This window comes from Herpailurus yagouaroundi, unplaced genomic scaffold (assembly GCF_014898765.1).
Source record: "Herpailurus yagouaroundi ecotype Mexico unplaced genomic scaffold, PumYag 162, whole genome shotgun sequence".
Lineage (NCBI taxonomy): Eukaryota > Metazoa > Chordata > Mammalia > Carnivora > Felidae > Herpailurus > Herpailurus yagouaroundi.
The window spans coordinates 29263261-29280950 of record NW_024412403.1 but is presented as its reverse complement, the minus strand read 5'-3'; the positions used below and the strand labels follow the sequence as shown (position 1 = coordinate 29280950).

The following is a 17690-nucleotide window of genomic DNA, read 5'->3' as shown; positions in this document are numbered from 1 at the left end:
GGGACTTAGAGCAGTACGTTAAAATTTATTAGTAAACAATTAAATTTTTCTTGACACAGGTACTACTTGACGGAACCCCAGACTCTTCTTTCTTCCCCCAACACCAACTAAATCTTCTAAACTAAAAGGACAGAAATAAAAAGCCATATAAAAAGTTGGACAAGATCACATTTAAAAATTTCTTGTAAAAGACCGAGGATTGTGTGGAATTAATCTAAACAGACATTTCCTGTAACCACTTACACCCCCTAACAAGCCAGCCTACTTAATGTGGGTTCTGCATTCTCATCTATTGGTTCGGCTGCCCTACTGAGTATTTGTTTGCTTTGGCCAACTCTGCCTATCCTGCTTTCCTTTTTATTTATTTTTTTTTCCAGATTTAATACTGTCCTGAGGTACACAGATGCTCTTTTTGGTTTGTGAAGCTCAAGGTCAATTTAAAGGCAGGTCCCTGGAGAAGTAAGCATTTGTGACTGGGTCATCTGTTTCCCTGAATCTGTTACAGCTTTTGAGATATATGTAAGGAGGAGCAAACAGATAAGCCAAATTGGTTTTTGAAACGAGGGACACCTACGAATGGAGCACTATTGACCATGAAAATGTAGCATAACAGTATTTATTTGGAGAAAAGATCCATTTCATCATTTTATCCTCTAACTTGAAAACAAACTGTGTATATCCTGCTCTTCTTTTAAAAAATTCATCAAAATGTAAGCCATTCATGCCCCCACCCACCAGCCTCAGTTCTGTCTTTTAAATAAATTCTGTTTTGAAGTCATTATTTTTTCCAAGTTTCCCAGCATTACCACTCCCCCCTCCCAAAACTGTTCTAATTTGTGTTACAACACTACTCCATAAGGGATATTTGCTAGCGAGAGTATTGATTCAGTAATGGAGTTGCAGTTCAATTGTGGTGACAAGGAGCCTGCTTTTTTTGTTCTTTAAGGATCATCAAGATATTTAGACTCCAGGGTATAAAATTTCTTACATGAAATCACCTGATTTTACCTGCGCCATTTCTTTTTACGCTTAGGCAATACACTTGCCTTAGCGGGTTGCTCAAAGTTCACACATTTGTACCTTTGAATAGCTTTCAAAAAGAAGGCTGTCATTCCCTCTTTGGGAAAGAAAAATTGCCTTCTAACAAGTGGGAAGTTTGATATTCCTCGGAGACCACCAGGCTTCTCATGCGTGACTTTATTCCCATTATCATACTGGGACTCTTACAGACTTTACCTAAAGCACAGCGTGGTGAAAGGACACTAATCAGCAGCCAGGAGGACGGGCTTTGATATTCTCTTCTGCTCTTTGCCAGCTGCTGAAATTGGACTTGTGCTTAACCTTTTAGGCGTCCTCTTCCTCTGCCATTTAAGGCAAGAATGAAGAACTGTGTGATCTTACGGGTCTCTTTCAGTTCAAAAGGCAAACGCATAACAAGCTTGAAATATTTAGCTTTGGTATGAATTTAGAATGGACAGTGGCAATTGAAACACTTTAAATCTTTTTCGTTTTGATGTACTTTTTAATGTTGATTTAAATAATCAGTTTCTCTCCTCTGAGATTTTTTAACCTAAAGCTGGTCCTGTTCTCCTTATTTCTCCTGACAAGATACTCAGAGAAACTTGCATAGGGTGTGAAGATGGAAAATGTTGATCTGATTTCTGAGTTTCAGTCACCTTTGCACTCCAGGCTAGCACTTCCCAGAAAACAGATGTCCACAGTTCTATTTCTTGCAGCAAATGGCTTGGCCACAGGGTTTGTACAATTTCTCTCTCTCTCTCTCTCTCTCTCTCTCTCTCTCTTTTTCTCAGCGCAGCACCTTCTAAGTTCACATAAACTCTGTGTTAATTATTTTGGCTGTTAGCTGAGAAAGAAGAAAAGCTCACATTTGCTAAATCAAGAATGACGAAGTGGATTCAGAAATGCTCTCTCTACAAAATGCTTTACACTCTGCAGCTAATGCAGACTCTCTCTTTGTTTCAATGTGTTGCTCACAAATATCGATTAATCATTTTTCTTCATCAGCTTACGTCCTCTCAGTAGTATAATGCATTTGATTCTCTTTTTGCCTTTCAGGAGAGTGGGATGCTATAAACCCGAGCTGACACTATCAGCAAAAGGACTCCAGCAGTTTCTAGAGGTGGGGAAAGAGACAATTAATGTTAGTCTCCTCTACTGAAAGATATAAACGTTAGAGGGGAGAGTGGTTTTTTTTTCATATCCTATAAAAACTTTGTGTTGTATGTGGCTCATAGTGAGAGTGGTAGTGAAATCATCCAGTTCAAGACTTGAATCTTTCTGTTGGTTCCACACTGTTCCCTAGACAAACTTTTCAGTGCTTTTTAAAGAAGGACCAGAGGCCAATTCTAAGACATGCACAGCTGGCAGAGAAAGTGTGGAGGCACAGGAGAGAGTCCACATGAGCTCCTTCCCTCTAACTACCTGAGGAATGTGTATTTTCAGGTGCAGAGGAAAGAATTAAGCTTCCTTTCCAGGTCTGAGTTGGTAAGCACTAGTTTTAATAGTCAGAACTCTCTGGCTCCAACTATGAAAAAGAATTGAGTTAGTTTACATGTAGAAGTTGCTTCCAGGGGTGGGAACTGGGTTTTACAAGGACACGGGGCATTATCTCCCTGTACATCTGTTTCCTCCTCTTCATGTTGCACACTGGCTTTTGCTTTTCAGTTAACACTAAGGGGAAGAAAGACCCCTCATAGCTCCTAGGATCACACTGTCTTATTTCAAAACAATAACAACAACGAACAAACCGTACTAAGCTGAGGGTCTTTTAGCCTCCACCCTTACTGTCTCCGCTCATGTCAGATGAGTACTCTTCCTTCAATTAACTGCCGCTAAGGGTTTGATAATGAAACACATCCCTGGCTGCCAGGATGGCCTGCTACCAATTCACCTACCCCACCACTCTGAGTCAGGGAAGCCAGGCAAGTATCATTAACGGTTACATATTTTACCATCGTTAAAAACCTGAGCTTTTGTAGTCACTCCTATGAAAGTAAAACCCAATATCTGTTTTCACTTGATCAGCCTTTTATATGCTTGTCAAGAGGGGCTTTTCCAAATAGAAAGTACAGTCCAAAGCTGAGGCCAAGACGCATTTCCGTTACTATTTCTTTGAATTTTAGGTACTATTTATTGACCTTCCACTGTGGAAGAAGAGAATTTTGTTCTCTTGGACACCCAGCATCTCCACCTCCCCAACATACATGCCTAGCTCCCTCACCCCGCACAGCATTCTCACACACTATTTTTCCTATGCCTGCCCTATAGTTATATCAGGACTCTGGATAAAACAATAATTACTGTTTTTATTACTGTGAACATGTGAATGTTATTTATGACAGAACTATGTAAAATACTGCGTTAGACAGAATGGGCTAATCTACATCACAATGATGAGCAATGCCAGAACCACAGGGCTTTTGCTCATACAAAGTCCAGCAAAGGACCAGTGGCTCCCCTGGGCAGTTTTCCCTTAATGCATTGACCTAGCAGTCCAGAATGCTCTCATCTTGTGGCTGTGCCAGCTCAACAGCAACCTCTAATGCAAAAGAGGGAGAATGGAGTGGAAAATCCCCTGGATTTTACTGCTTCAGATCAGAAATGATTTATACTACTCCTACTCACGTTTCATTGGCCCAGATCAGTCATATGACCTTGTCTAATTGCAAGAATATTGGGATGTGGAATTCTCAAGAAAGAGAACAGAATGGGATATTTGTGATATCTAATGCATATGAGATTGCTTTTTAAAATTTTTTTAAACTTCCTGAAATTCCTATTATACTGGTTTTGTTATTCTGTATGCTTATATATAGGATGTGCCACTTCTGCCTTCTTGACAATATCTCTCTTCTAGCATTTTGACCAGCTCCAAATGGTACTGGTTTTCTGCATATCAGTTCTATAATTGCTTTCCTGGAGTTGTTTTCACCTATCACTTGAGTTGACCCCTAATATTCTTTTTTTTTTTTTTTTTTTTTTTTTTGGTTTATGGCCTCATTCTAGTGGAACATGTCTTCCAGTGATTACTTGAGACAGGGTAAATTAGAGATAAATTGTTAAATAACATGCGTGTCTAAAAATGACTTCATCTTGCTTCCTTTTATTGATAATTTGGCTAAATATGCAAACCTAGTTATGAATAACTTCTTACAATTTTAAGGCATTGATCTTTTGTTTTCTTGTTTTACTATATCTAGTGCTTCTCTGGGGAAGGATATAAATGATTTTTATTCCAATTTTTTATGTCATCTTTCTTCCTTCTGGAATTCTTGTAGAATCATGTCTTCTTTACTAATATTCTGAAATTTCATGGTGATAGGTAATGTGTGCATCTATCATCCATTCTGTGGGTCACTCAGTGGATCCCTTTAAGTGGAATCTTAGATCTTTCAATTCAGAACATTTTACCTACAACATTTTTAAAAATTTAGTTCTTTTCTTTTTCTCTATTAGGATTTTGGTATCTCTTTGGTGGATATTGTACATCCTATTCTGGTCCTATAGTTTTCTTTTTTTTTTTAATTTTGTATTTAATTTTAAAAATATTTTCCTTTAACATTTTTATTAATTTTTAATTTCTATGGCAATATTTAACATTTTTAAGGTTTCTTTCTTGTTCTTTGATTATCTCCTTTGTAGAATTGATGCTTATTTCATGAATGAAATAGTTCCTCTTTCTTCTCTGAAACTATTAACAATATTTTTTCCTCTCTCCCAGCATAAATTGTTTCCTATAAGTTACTTTCCAATGTTGGCTTGTTTGCACCTGTCTTTCATATTAGAGACTTTTTTCAGATGTCTGGTGATTTTTGGATGTATGCTTGTATATACAGGTTGGGCACTAAAAAATTTACTGGAGTGTTTGTAAACGTATATGCGTGTGTATGTGTGTTTGTGACTTGATGGTAGGCTTTATTTTAAAGCATTCTTATTGGGCTTATTCTCATTGGAGATCTTAAGTCAAAATGTTTGGATCTTTTTTCTTGTGACTGGCTCAGATTCTCCAGATAAAAACCTTTTCTTGTTCAGATGGAGAAAGCCTGCTGCCAGCATCCTCAGAGTTAGGAGGGATAAAGAACTGGGGATTTCAGTATGAAGGTATAAACCTTTACTTCGATTCTTTGTTTTTAGAATGGATTACCTTATTTCAGATGTTTTATTTCAGATGCCAGGTGCCAGGCAACTAGAACTCCTTTACCAAATGGTAGGAATAAACAATGGTAAAACTGTGGGGCAATCTGACATTATCTACTAAAACTTATGATTTAGAAAATTCACTTCTTGAAATATCCAATAGAAATACATATACAGGCATAGCAAAAGGCATTGAAAAGAATGTTCATATCTGTATTATTTTCAGTCATCTCAAACTGAAACAACTTAAGGTCCATAATCAGAAAAAATTTATAAATATATTGTAAATACTCATTTATTAGTATATACAGCATGTAACTACTATACAGCAATGAAAGTTACAAATGGTTGCTACATACAACAGAGATCAACCTCACAAAAGTTACAGTGAACAAAGAAAGTCCAATAGAAAATAATATAGATTGTATGATTCCACTTAGAGAAAGTTTCCAAGGAGACAAAATTAATCTATGGCCTTAGACATCAGGACAGTGATTGCCTGGGGGGAGGAGAAGAGGAGTGGATGATTGGATTGAGTACAAAGTGAGACTTCAGGTGGGGTCAGTGTTCTATGTCTTGACTTGAGTGGGTATTTCATGGGTGTGTTCACTTTTTGCTAATTCATCAAGTTGTACATGAACCTGTACACTTTTCTGAATATACACAATACATCAATTAAAAAGTTTCAAAAGAAACTGACCTGCTTAAAATAAATCCCATTCTGTCCAATATACCTGAACCAACCCAATCTTTAAATTTTTATATTTCTGTAAGAACAGTATTGATGCTCTTTATTTGTATGGTATCCAGCAATTTTCAGAGAACTATAAAGTAAATTATCTCATTTACCTTCAGGGCATCATAATGAAGTATTGAACAGGTAATTTTAGATTTGTTGAAAAAAAAATAGAATAACTCAGAGAGCTGTCCTTTGTTTGTGGTCAGCAAAGTTCCTTGTTTCCTTCCTTGTGGCAGAGTTGGGACTGGAACCCCAGGCGAGTGACTCTTCATACAGCTTTATTTCACTATACTTACTTGGATCCACAGCCTGTAACCTTGAGACTTTGGACAGATTTTATTCTTATGTTTCATTCCCTAATGAGTCTTCTTGGGTCTAGCTATCCTGAAGAACCAGTGTAGTCAACTTACTAGTGAATTATGAGCTAACTATGTTTTATTTTTTTAAGTTTATTTATTTATTTTGAGAGACAAAGAGACAGTGCTAGCAAAGGAGGGGCAGAGAGAGGGAGAGAGAGAATAATAAGCAAGGTCCACACTGTCAGTGCAGAACCCGATACTGGGCTTGATTGGATGCTTAACCAGCTGAGCCACTCAGGCACCCCTGAGTCATCTATGCTTTAAAAGGAGCCATCTTAGGAAATTTTCTCACCCACAGGTGAGATGAGACACCATACCATGGCAGTTTGATTACTGGGGTGTGGGGGCTAGGGCAGAAGACAGGGAAATACTTTGTTTTTTGCTATGTTACCATTAGATACAGGGCCTTAGTATCACATTATATAATACCTAATAAACATGCTTATGTGTAGACCCAGGTTTGTCTGAAGAGAACCAATCCTCTACAAGTGAGTACATTTATTACTTAGAATTCTAGAAGTTCCCGGACCTCTCTTGTGCTAAAAGCACAAAGTACACATGGGGGGGAGATATGGAAAGAGGTCAAAGATAGAGGTCTGTTGCTCTAGTCATCCTGCTGCAGGTATCCTTGGATTTTAAAACATCATCCTCCAATTTACATTTAAGTTCAAGTACCTGATAGGAGGTGGTAGTAGGGAGAGCATAGAGAATACCCGTCCTAATTTGGGATGAGGTTGGGAATGCTTAGGAGGTGGGATGAGAGAGTGCAGGTAGGAATGAGAAGGGAGGGAGACCACATAATACTTTAAAAGACCTGAGGTTCATACTCCTGTAAATAACTAGGTTTATATTCACGCAAATAAACTAGAGTCTATATTCATAGGAAAAACTCATATAAATATCAGAAGGCAAGGCCCATTGCCTTTTTCTTTCTGTTCCAAGTTCTTCTTTGCTCAAACTCCAGATTGTTCTTTTGTGTTTTATTTTCCCCTTTAAGATTTTCCTTGATTCCCACAATCTCTCTTCTTCAGGTAGGTGATATATCTCTGCTCTGTCTGGATTTGCTCCATAATCTTGAGAGAAACCTGAATTTAACCATATTTCTTAACTAGGGATTCTTAAGAGAGGGGTTTAAAGACAACTAGGCAATGACTTCAGATGATTAAAACAAAGAGATGTGTGGTTAGGCACTCATTTGCCTTGTTTATGTTGTTCTGTCCCTCATCGAAAACTGTTTGGGAATCATGGTTTTATAGAAGAAAAGTGAACTAACAGTTTTATAATGCTTTCTAAATTTTTTAAACATGCAAGAGTTTTCAATGGAAATTCAACATAGTTTATAACATTCAGACCAAATGCCCAAGTGGTTCAGTCAGATTAATAACAAAATCAGGAAAATAGTCTACAAACTAAGAATGCATCCCACTTTAAAACAGAATCTGAACCAGGGTGCCTGGGTGGCTCAGTTGGTTAGGCATCTGACTTCAGCTCAGGTCATGATCTCACAGTTTGCGAGTTCAAGCCCTGCATTGGGCTCTGTGCTGACAGCTCAGAGCCTGGAACCTGCTTTAGATTCTGTGTCTCCCTCTCTCTCTGCCCCTCTGCTGCTCTTGCTCTATCTTTCTCTTTCTCTCTCTCTCAAAAATAAATAAACATTTTTTTAATAGAATATGAAGCTTATGTTATTTACAGCATGATTTTAACTGCTTTAATGTGGGACATTTTTCCCAATGGAGACACTTTTACCAATCAGTCTTTGCTGCTCTGAAAGAAGCCATTGTAAATTTTTGAGTAAACAGTATTTCAACAGAGTGCAATGTTTAATCTCAGATATGCATTTGACTCTTAACATTGTCTTTTTAGTCTGATTAAATGTGAATTTTTCATATTTAGTCCTAGGTTATGACATAAAGATGTAACTTCACCTTTTATTCCCTCCCCCCCCTTTCAACTCTTCTCCCTTAGTAAGTTACAAGAAAGCAGTTAATTACAATTTGTAAATGGTGATCATAGTGATTCAAAACATGAGACATTCAAAGTACTCACTGAACTCATTTTTGATTCCATCACAAATCAATTTTATTTTCATATCATCTTTAGAAACTGCGACGTGAAGAGGGGGAAAAAGATGGAACCCGTGAGCCATACCTACCTCTACAACCTCTGCCAATGCCTGCAGCTCCAGAATCTTCACTTCCCTCGCTGGGCCCAGGGAAGTTTTGTGCTTAATTTGGGACAACAGAACGGAGGAAAAAAGGTAGGAGAATGAATTTTGTTCTGTTTGGCTTATAAACTGTGTTAGATAGAATCAGTGGGAAAAAATAGACGAGTTATCTTTTAAAAAGTATTTTTATTTCAAAAATAATACATGTTCCCACAGAAAATACTGAAAAAAATTTTAAAGAATTTAAGTATCTCTAAGAATCTCTAAAGGATAAAATATCCAATCCCATGACCTAGATAACTCCTATTAATGTTTTTTCAACTTTTGTGTAGGTTTTTCTTATATGTACATACATACAGTGTATAATATGTATAGAAGCCGCTTTTGGGCAACAGGCTTGAGCAATAGAAACTTAATCAGCGCAAAAGGGCCCAGAGTGACCCCAACCTCATGACTGAATACAAACAGGCCCATTAAGCGGCCCATCTCAAAATATCCATAAACCCTAGCTGACCAATGGACTATTACAACCAGGCAGGAAAAATTCCATATGTCCCCATACCTTCTCACCCCCCCTTTAAATACAGCCCTCACCCACTGCCTCTTTGCAGACTTCTCCTTTGCTGTCTTGCCTGCTGCTCCCTTGCAGTATATTCAGTGTATTTAATATACTTCTATCTCTTTTGTCCTGCCTATGTCGCTGGCTTCCAGCTGATGGGGTTGCCCCACATTTAGGGGCCCCCATCCAGTCAGGAGAAACACCACAATATATATGTGTGTGTTTCATATATATATGCCCATATGCACACATATATACATTTATACAGCTGTGCATTTTATTTTATAATTTAATAAGCTAGTAATAAATGATACATTCCAATGCTATTATATATAATCCTCTGTCCCCAAAAGCAAACAAATAAGCTAACCATTTCTCCATTGCATATTTTAGGTTTTGCCCATTCACTATATGTTGAGTCTCTACTCAGTGTTAAGGATACAATTTTTGCTCTGGAGAGCAATCAAATTAACAGAGAGTGTAAACACACAATTTCCTGAGAGCGATAAATGCTGTAGTAGAAGAATGCCCAGAATTATGTGGGAGCACACACATCAGGCTATTGAATCATAGTGAGGATATCTGGGACATTCTTTCAGAAAATGTTAGTATCTGAGCTAAGTCTTGAAGGCTGATGAAGAATTTCAGTCAAAGGAGCAGTCCTAGATATGGGGAGCAAGGGGGTGTGAACCAGTTTGAAAGGTTTGAGAGCAAAGCACATTGAAAAATTAAAAGTAATCTCCTATCACAAGTGGATAGGGTAATGAGGTAGGAGTGGTGGAGTGATGAATGATGAAGCTGGAGAATTAGGTAGAAGCAGATAATTAAAAATCAGTGTAAATGTTTGAATTCCTTTTAGATAAAGTACTTGAGAACCAGGGAAGGATTTTCAGTTGGGGAGTGGTGTAATCAGGATATATTAGGATATAGGATACAGTCTGGGGAATGGATTGGAGAAGATCAAGTATGGGAGTTACTGAGATTAGTTGGAATTTCGATGGTATAATTTTGAAAAAAGGAGATAATTACATGTCCTGAGGCTGAGGCAGTGGGCAGGAAGGGGAAGGAATAAGTTTGGAGTATAATGTTTTGGCATTGATGGCAGAGGAAAGAATCAATGGTAATTTGGATTTCTTTCTTTTTTTTTTTCTTTTTCTTTTTATATTTCTAATTGGAATCTGGGTGGATGATGGAGCACTGGTAGAGAATAAAGTTTTGGAAAGAAGGTAGTGAATTTAATTTTGAATAGGCTAAGTTGGAAATTCATGTGAGACATTGAAAGTAAATCATTGAATTGAAGGGCTGGGCTGAAAATCTAGAATGGAGAGAATCACTGAGGTAAGTGAAAATATTGTTTTAGTTATTTTGGATACAGATCTGGGAGTGGAATTGCTGAGTCATATTGTAAGTCTACATTTAACTCCATGGGACCTCTATTTGAAGAACTGCCAAAATGTTTTCCGAAGGGGTTGTGCCATTTCACATTCTTACCACAATGCCTAAGGGTTCCAATTTCTCCACACTCTTAACATTCGTTATCATCTGTCCTTTTGATTCTAACCATCCCAGTCAGTGTGAAGTAATATCTCAGTGTGGTTTTGATTTTCATTTCCCTCATCACTAATGATATTGAGCGTGTTCTCATGTGCTTTGGGGCCATGCATATATCTCCTTTGGAGAAATGTTTGTTCAAATCCTTTACTAATTTTTTAATTGGGTTATTTAGTTTTCTATTATTGAGTTGTAAGGATTCTTCATACTTTATGGATACAAGTCTGTTATCAGATATATGATTTGTAAATATTCCCCCCAATCTGTGGATTGTCTTTATATTTTTTTGGTAGTATTTTTTAAAAAGTATCCTAAAAAATGATTTTTAATTTTGATGAGTCCAGTATATCTATTTTTCGTTTCTTACTTGTGCTTTTTGTATCATCTAAAAAACTATTGCCTAATACAAGGTCAGGAAAAGTTTAACCTTATGTTTTCTTCTAAGAGTTTTATAGATTTAGCTTTTGCATTTTAATCTATGATTTACTTTGAATTAATTTTTCTATACTGTTTAAGTTTATTTTTTGTATGAAGATATCTAGTTGTCCCAGTAGCATTTGCTAAAAATATTATTTTTTCCTCACTGTAATATCTTGGCATGCTTGTTGAAAATCAAGTGGCCATAAATGTCAAGGTTAATTTTTGGATTCTCAATACTATTCTAGTGATCCATATGTATAACCTTATGCGAGTATTTGGAATCAGGAAGTGTGAATACTTCAGATTTGTTCTTTTTCAGGATTGTTTTGACTATTCATTCGGTGTCCTTTGCATTTCCATAGGACTTTTAGGATCAGTGGGTCCATTTCTGCAAAATGGCAGAGGAACTATTGATACAGTTGCATTGGATATGTAAATCATTGGGGTAAGTTTTGCCATCTCAACCATGTTGTCTTCTAATCCATGAACACTGGTATCTTTCCACTTATTTAGGTCTCCAGTGTATTTCAGTTATGTTTTGTTTTCAGTGTACATATCTTATACTTTTTAAAGATTAATTCTTAAGCATTGTATTATTTTCCATACATTTTTCCAATTGAATAGTTTTCTTGATTTCCTTTTGGGATTATTCACTACAATTGTAAAGGAATGCAGTTGATTTTTTTAATATTGATCTTATATCCTCCTTCATTACCAAACTCATTTATTTTATTTTTTAAATGTGGAGAGGGAGAAAGCATTCATTCTTTTACCATTAACTAGGATGTTAGCTCTGACATTTATATATATATATATATATATATATATATATATAAATTATATTATAATATATATATACATAATATATATATTCCTCATCCTCTTAAGGAAGTTCCTTTCTGTCTCCAGTCTAATAAGTGTTTTTATCACGGAAGAGTGTTGGGTTTTGTAAAATACTTTTTCTGCATCTGTTGAGATTATAGAGATGATAAATTTTTCTTCATTCTATTAATATGATGTATTACATAAATGGCTTTTTTTTTAATGTCAAAACACCCTTGCATCCTTGTGATAAATCCCACCTGGTCATGATTTATAATCCTTTTTGTATGTTGTTGTATCTGTCTTGCTAGTATTCCGTTGAGGGTTACTGCCTCTATATTCATAAAGAATATTTATTTGTAGTTTTCTTTCCCTTGTAGTATGTTTTAAGCTTTTGTATCAGAATAATACCAGCTTTATAGAATAATTTGGGAAGTTTTCCATTCTTTTATTTTGGGGGAGATTTTCAAAATATTGATGTTAAATATTCTTTAAATGTTTGATAGAACTCACCGGTAAAGCTATTTGGTTGTGGGCTTTTTTTTGTGGGAAGGTTTTGAATATTAATTCAATTTCTTATCATGCTATAGTTCTAGTTGAATTTTGTTTCCTCTTGAGTCAGTTTCAATAATTTGTTTCTTTGTAGGAATTTTTCTATTTCATCTAAGTTATCTAGTTTGTTGGCATGCAATTTTTCATAATATTTTTTGTAATTCCTTTTGTTTCTGTGTAGGCAGTAATCACATCCTCTTATTCTTGATTTTACTAAATTGATTCTTTCTATTTAACTTCGTTTAGTTTAACAAAATTAGATTTATTAATTTTGTTGTTTATGTTAGTTGTTGATTTTTTTTCAAAGAACCAGCTTTAAATTTGTTGATTTGGGGGCACATGGGTGGCTTGGTTCGTTAATTGTCCAACTTCAGGGCAGGTCATGATGTCACAGTTCAGGGATTCGAGCCCCGTGTCAGGCTTTGTGCTGACAACTAGGAGCCTGGAGCCTACTTTGAATTCTGTCTCCCTCTCTCTCTGCCTCTCCCCTGCTTGCACTCTGTCTCTCTCTGTCTCTCAAAAATAAATAAATAAGAAACTTAAAAAATTTAAGTTTGTTGTGTTTTTTTGTTACTTTCTATTCTTTATTTTATTTATTTCTCCTCTAATCTTTATTATTTTCTTCCATCAGCCTGCTTTGGGTTTAGTCTACTCTTCTTAGTTCCTTAAAATAGAAGGCTAAATTATTAATTTGAGATCATTCTTCTTTTTCAGTATAGACATTTACCCTATCAGTTTCACTCTAAACATGGTTTTTGCTGCATACACTAAAACTTGTCATGTTGTATTTTCATTTTCATTCATCTCAAAGTATTTACTAATTTCCCTGGTGATCTTTCACCCATTGATTATGTAGAAGTATGTTGTTTAGTTTCCACATATTTTTGAATTCCCCAAATATCTATTGGTTCCTAATTCATTCCACTATGATCAGAGAGCACACTTTGTATTATTGCAAATTTCCAATTTAAAAAGAATTATCACGTAGCTGTATACTCAAGAATGTTCCATCTGCCCTTGAGAAAAATGTGTATTCTTCTGTTTATATGGAGTGTTGTATAGATTTCTGTTAAGCCTACTTGGCCTATTGTGTTATTGAAATCTTCTATTTAGTGAATGACCTTTTGCCTAGTTGTTTAAATGTCACTGTTTTTATCTTTTTAATAATAAAATTTAACATAAAATCTATTTGGTCTGAAATTTAAAAAGCAAGTTTAGTTCTCTTTTGCTTAACTCTGCATATCTTTTCCTGTCCTTTTGCTTTCATCCTACTTGTGTCTTTGAACTGGAAGTGTGTCTCATGTAAACAGTATACAGTTGAATCATGTTTTCTAAAAATCCATTCTGCCAAAAGGTCTTTTTATTTTTTATTATTTTTATTTTTTTTTATTTATTTTTTTTAATTTTTTTTTCAATGTTTATTTATTTTTGGGACAGAGAGAGACAGAGCATGAATGGGCAAGGGGCAGAGAGAGAGGGAGACACAGAATCGGAAACAGGCTCCAGGCTCTGAGCCATCAGCCCAGAGCCCGACGCGGGGCTGGAACTCACGGACCGCGAGATCGTGACCTGGCTGAAGTCGGACGCTTAACCGACTGCGCCACCCAGGCGCCCCTATTTTTATTTTTTTTAACTAAGTTTCTTATTTTAATTCCAGTATAGTTAGCATACAACGTTATGTTAGTATCAGTTATAAAATATAGTGATTTAACAATTCTGTACCTTACTCAGTGCTCATCGTAAGTGTACTCTTAATCCCCAGCACCTATTTAGCCCATCCCCCTACCCACTCCCCTTCTGATAACTGTAAGTTTGTTCTCTGCAGTTAAGAGTCTGTGTCTTGGTTTGTCTCTCTCTCTTCTTCTTTGCTCATTTGTTTTGTTTACTAAATTCCACATATGAGTGCAATCATATGGTATTTGTCTTTCTGTGACTTTTTTCACTTAACATTGTACTCTCTAGTTCCATCTCTGTTGTTGCAAATGGCAAGATTTCATTCTTTTTTTTTATGACTGAATGTATGCCATTCCTTCTTTATGCTTTCATCTATTGATTAGCACTTAGGCTGACGACATAATTTGGCTACTAAATAATGCTGCAGTAAACATAGGGATGCATGTATCCCTTTGAATTAGTGTTTTTATATTTTGGGGACACATACCCAGTAGTGAGATTGCTGGATCATAGGGTAGTTCTATTTTTAACTTTTTGAAGAACCCTCCATACTGTTTTCCAGAGTAGGTGCAACAGTTTGCATTCCCACCAACAGTGTAAGAGGGTTCCCTTTTCTCCACATCCTTGTCAACACCTATTGTTTGTTTCTTGTGTTGTTGATTTTAGCCATTCTGACAGGTGTGAAATGATATCTCATTATGGTTTTAATTTGCTTTTCCCTGGTGATAAGTGACGTTTAACATCTTTTCATGTGTCTGCATGTATTCTTCATCTGTTCATGTCTTCTACCCATTTTTAGTTGGGTTATTTGTTTTTTGTGCGTTGAGTTGTATCAGCTCTTTATATATTTTGATTACTAACATTTTATCAAATATATTTTTGCAGATATCTTCTCTCATTCAGTAGGATTGCCTTTTAATAGAGTTGATTGTTTCCTTTGCTGTGCAGACCTTCTTATTTTCATGTAGTCCCAACAGTTTATATTTGCTTTTGTTTCCATTGCCACAGGAGACATATCTAGAAAAATGTTGCTACTGCTGATGTCAGAGAAATTACCGCCTGTGCTCTCTTCTAAGAGTTTTATGGTTCAGGTTTCACATTTAGGTCTTTAATCCATTTTGAGTTTATTTTTTGTGTATGGTGAAAGAAAGTGGTCCAGTTTCATTCTTTCGCATGTAGCTGTCCAGTTTTCTCAACATCATCTTTTGAAGAGACTGTCTTTTTCTCATTGGGTATTCTTTCTTTCTTTGTTGAAGATTAATTGACCATATAATTGTGTGGTTATTTCCAGGTTTTTTATTCTATTCCATTGATCTATGTGTCTATTTTCATGTTAGTACCATGTTTTTGATTACTACAACTTTTTAAATATAACTTGAAGTTTTGCAACTTTGTTTCTCTTTTTCAAGATTACTTTGGCTACTTAAGGTCTTTTGTGGTTCTATACAAATTTTAGTACATGCGCTGCTGAAGTGAGCGCTCTGTACAAAGTTTAGTATTGTTTATTCTAGTTCTGTGAAAAATGCTGTTGGTATTTTGATAAGGATTGCATTAAATGTCTATATTGCTTTGAGACTCTAGGCATTTTAACAATATTTGTTCTTTCAATCCATGAGCATGGAACATATTTCCATTTCTTTGTATCATCTTCAGTTTCTTTTACTAGTGTTTTTTGTTTTGTTTTGTTTTGTTTTGTTTTATTTTTCAATTTTCAGAGTACAGGTCTTTCACCTCCCTGGTTAAGTTTATTCCTAGGTATTTTATTAATTTCGGGTCAGTTATAGATGAGATTGTTTTCTTAATTTCTCTTTCTGCTGCTTCATTATTAGTGTATGGAAATGGAACAGATTTCTGACATTAATTTTTATTCTGCAACTTTAGTGAATTCATTATCAGTTCTAGTAGTTTTGATCGACTCATTCAGGTTTTCTATATAGAGTATCATGTTGTCTGCAAATAATAAAGATTTTACTTCTTTCTTACCAATTTGGATGCCTTTTATGTATTTATTTATTTTTTGCTTGATTGCTGTGGTTAGGACTTCTAGTGCTATGTTGAATAAAAGTGGTGAGAGCGGACATCCTTTTCTTGTTTCTGGCCTTAGGGGAAAGCTCTCAGTTTTTCTTCCATTGAGTATAGTGCTCACTGTGGGCTTTTCATACAAGGCTTTTATTATGTTGAAGTCTTTTTCCTCTAAACCTACTTTGTTGAGGGTTCTGCAAATTCTGTCTTTTAATTGGAATATTTAAACTATTTACATTTAACTTAATTACTGGTAAGGTAGGATTTCTGTATGTAGTGTCTGTGTTCATTTATTTCTCCATTACTTCCTTCTTTTGTGATATATAGATGTTTTGAATTAGACTGTTAAAATTTCTTTGTTTATTTTACTTTAAAGATTTTCTTAATAATTGTACTGAGGATTACAGAGTTGTAAATTTTTAAAAATTTAATTCTTATTAATAGAAGTTTAACTCAAATAGTTTGTAAACACTTATTCCATTATAGCCCTGTTCTCTCTCACTTTTTGTGCCATTATTGTCATACAGATTAAATTTTTACATGTTATAAGGCAGTCAACAGCTTTATAGTTATTGTTTTCTGTAATTTAAATCAAATAGCAGAAAAAAGTTACAAATGAAATACATTTATAATGTTTTTTATATTAATGTGTGCACTTATCTTTACCAGTGATCTTTACTTGTTCTTGCACATTTTAGTTATTGTTTAGTGCCTCTCATAGCCTGAAACACTCCCTTAGTATTACTTATAAAGTAGGTCTGCCAGCAATATATTCTTTCAGTTTACAATTACTGAGAATATCTTCATTTCTCCTTCCTTTTTGCAGGATAGTTTTGCTGAACATAGAATTCTTGAGAACATTGGTCAACAATGTTTTTCTTTCAGTGCCCTGTACCTGTCATCCTACTTCCTCCTAGAACCTATGGTTTCTCATGAGAAACTACCTGTTGATCTTTGAGAAACTTTGTACATTATAAAATACGTTTATTTTGCTACTTTCAAGATCATCTCTTTTCCTTGGCTTTTGACAATTTACTCTAATTTGTCTAGGAATGAATCTGTCTGAGTTTATCCTACCTGGAATTTATGTTGCTTCCTAGGTGTGCATGTTCATGGTTTTTTTTTTTTTTTTTTAATCAAATTGGGAAGTTTCTGGCCTCAGTTTCTTCAGATTGTTTGTTTGTTGTTTTGTTTTGTTTTTAACCTTCTCTCTCTCCTTTTTTTTCTGGAACAACCATGATGTGCATATTGGTATGCTTATTGGTATCACACAGTCTCTGAGGCTCTGTTAATTTTTCTTCATTAACTGTCCTTCTGTTCTTCAGCCTGAATAATCTAAGGTGTTCTGTCTTAAGATTCTGCCATTTCAAATCTGCTGTTAAATCCCTATAATTATTTTTTTCATTTCAGTTTTTATACTTTTAATTTCCAGAATTTTTATTTGACCCTTTTAAAAACATTTTTTTCCTTTTATTGATATTCTCTATTTGGTAAGATATAGTCCTTAAATTTTCCTTTAATTCTTTAGACATGGTTTTATTTAGTTTTTAGAACATATTTATAATAGCTATTTTAATGTCTTTGTCTAGTAAGTCCAGTATCTGAGCTCCTCAAAGACAGTTTCTTTTCACTTATTTTTTTTTCCTTTTTATGGTCTATAACTTCTTGTTT

The 17690-nt window shown here is 35.2% G+C and overlaps 1 long non-coding RNA gene across 1 annotated transcript in view; it reads left to right on the top strand.

The window, feature by feature from the left end:
- Positions 1-17690, top strand: part of LOC121036080 (uncharacterized) — a 108576-nt gene that overhangs the window by 57413 nt on the left and 33473 nt on the right. The window contains exons 2-4 of the long non-coding RNA XR_005793226.1: positions 2077-2140; positions 8356-8512; positions 11312-11394. This is a non-coding gene — a long non-coding RNA (uncharacterized LOC121036080). The remainder of the gene's footprint in view (positions 1-2076; positions 2141-8355; positions 8513-11311; positions 11395-17690) is intronic.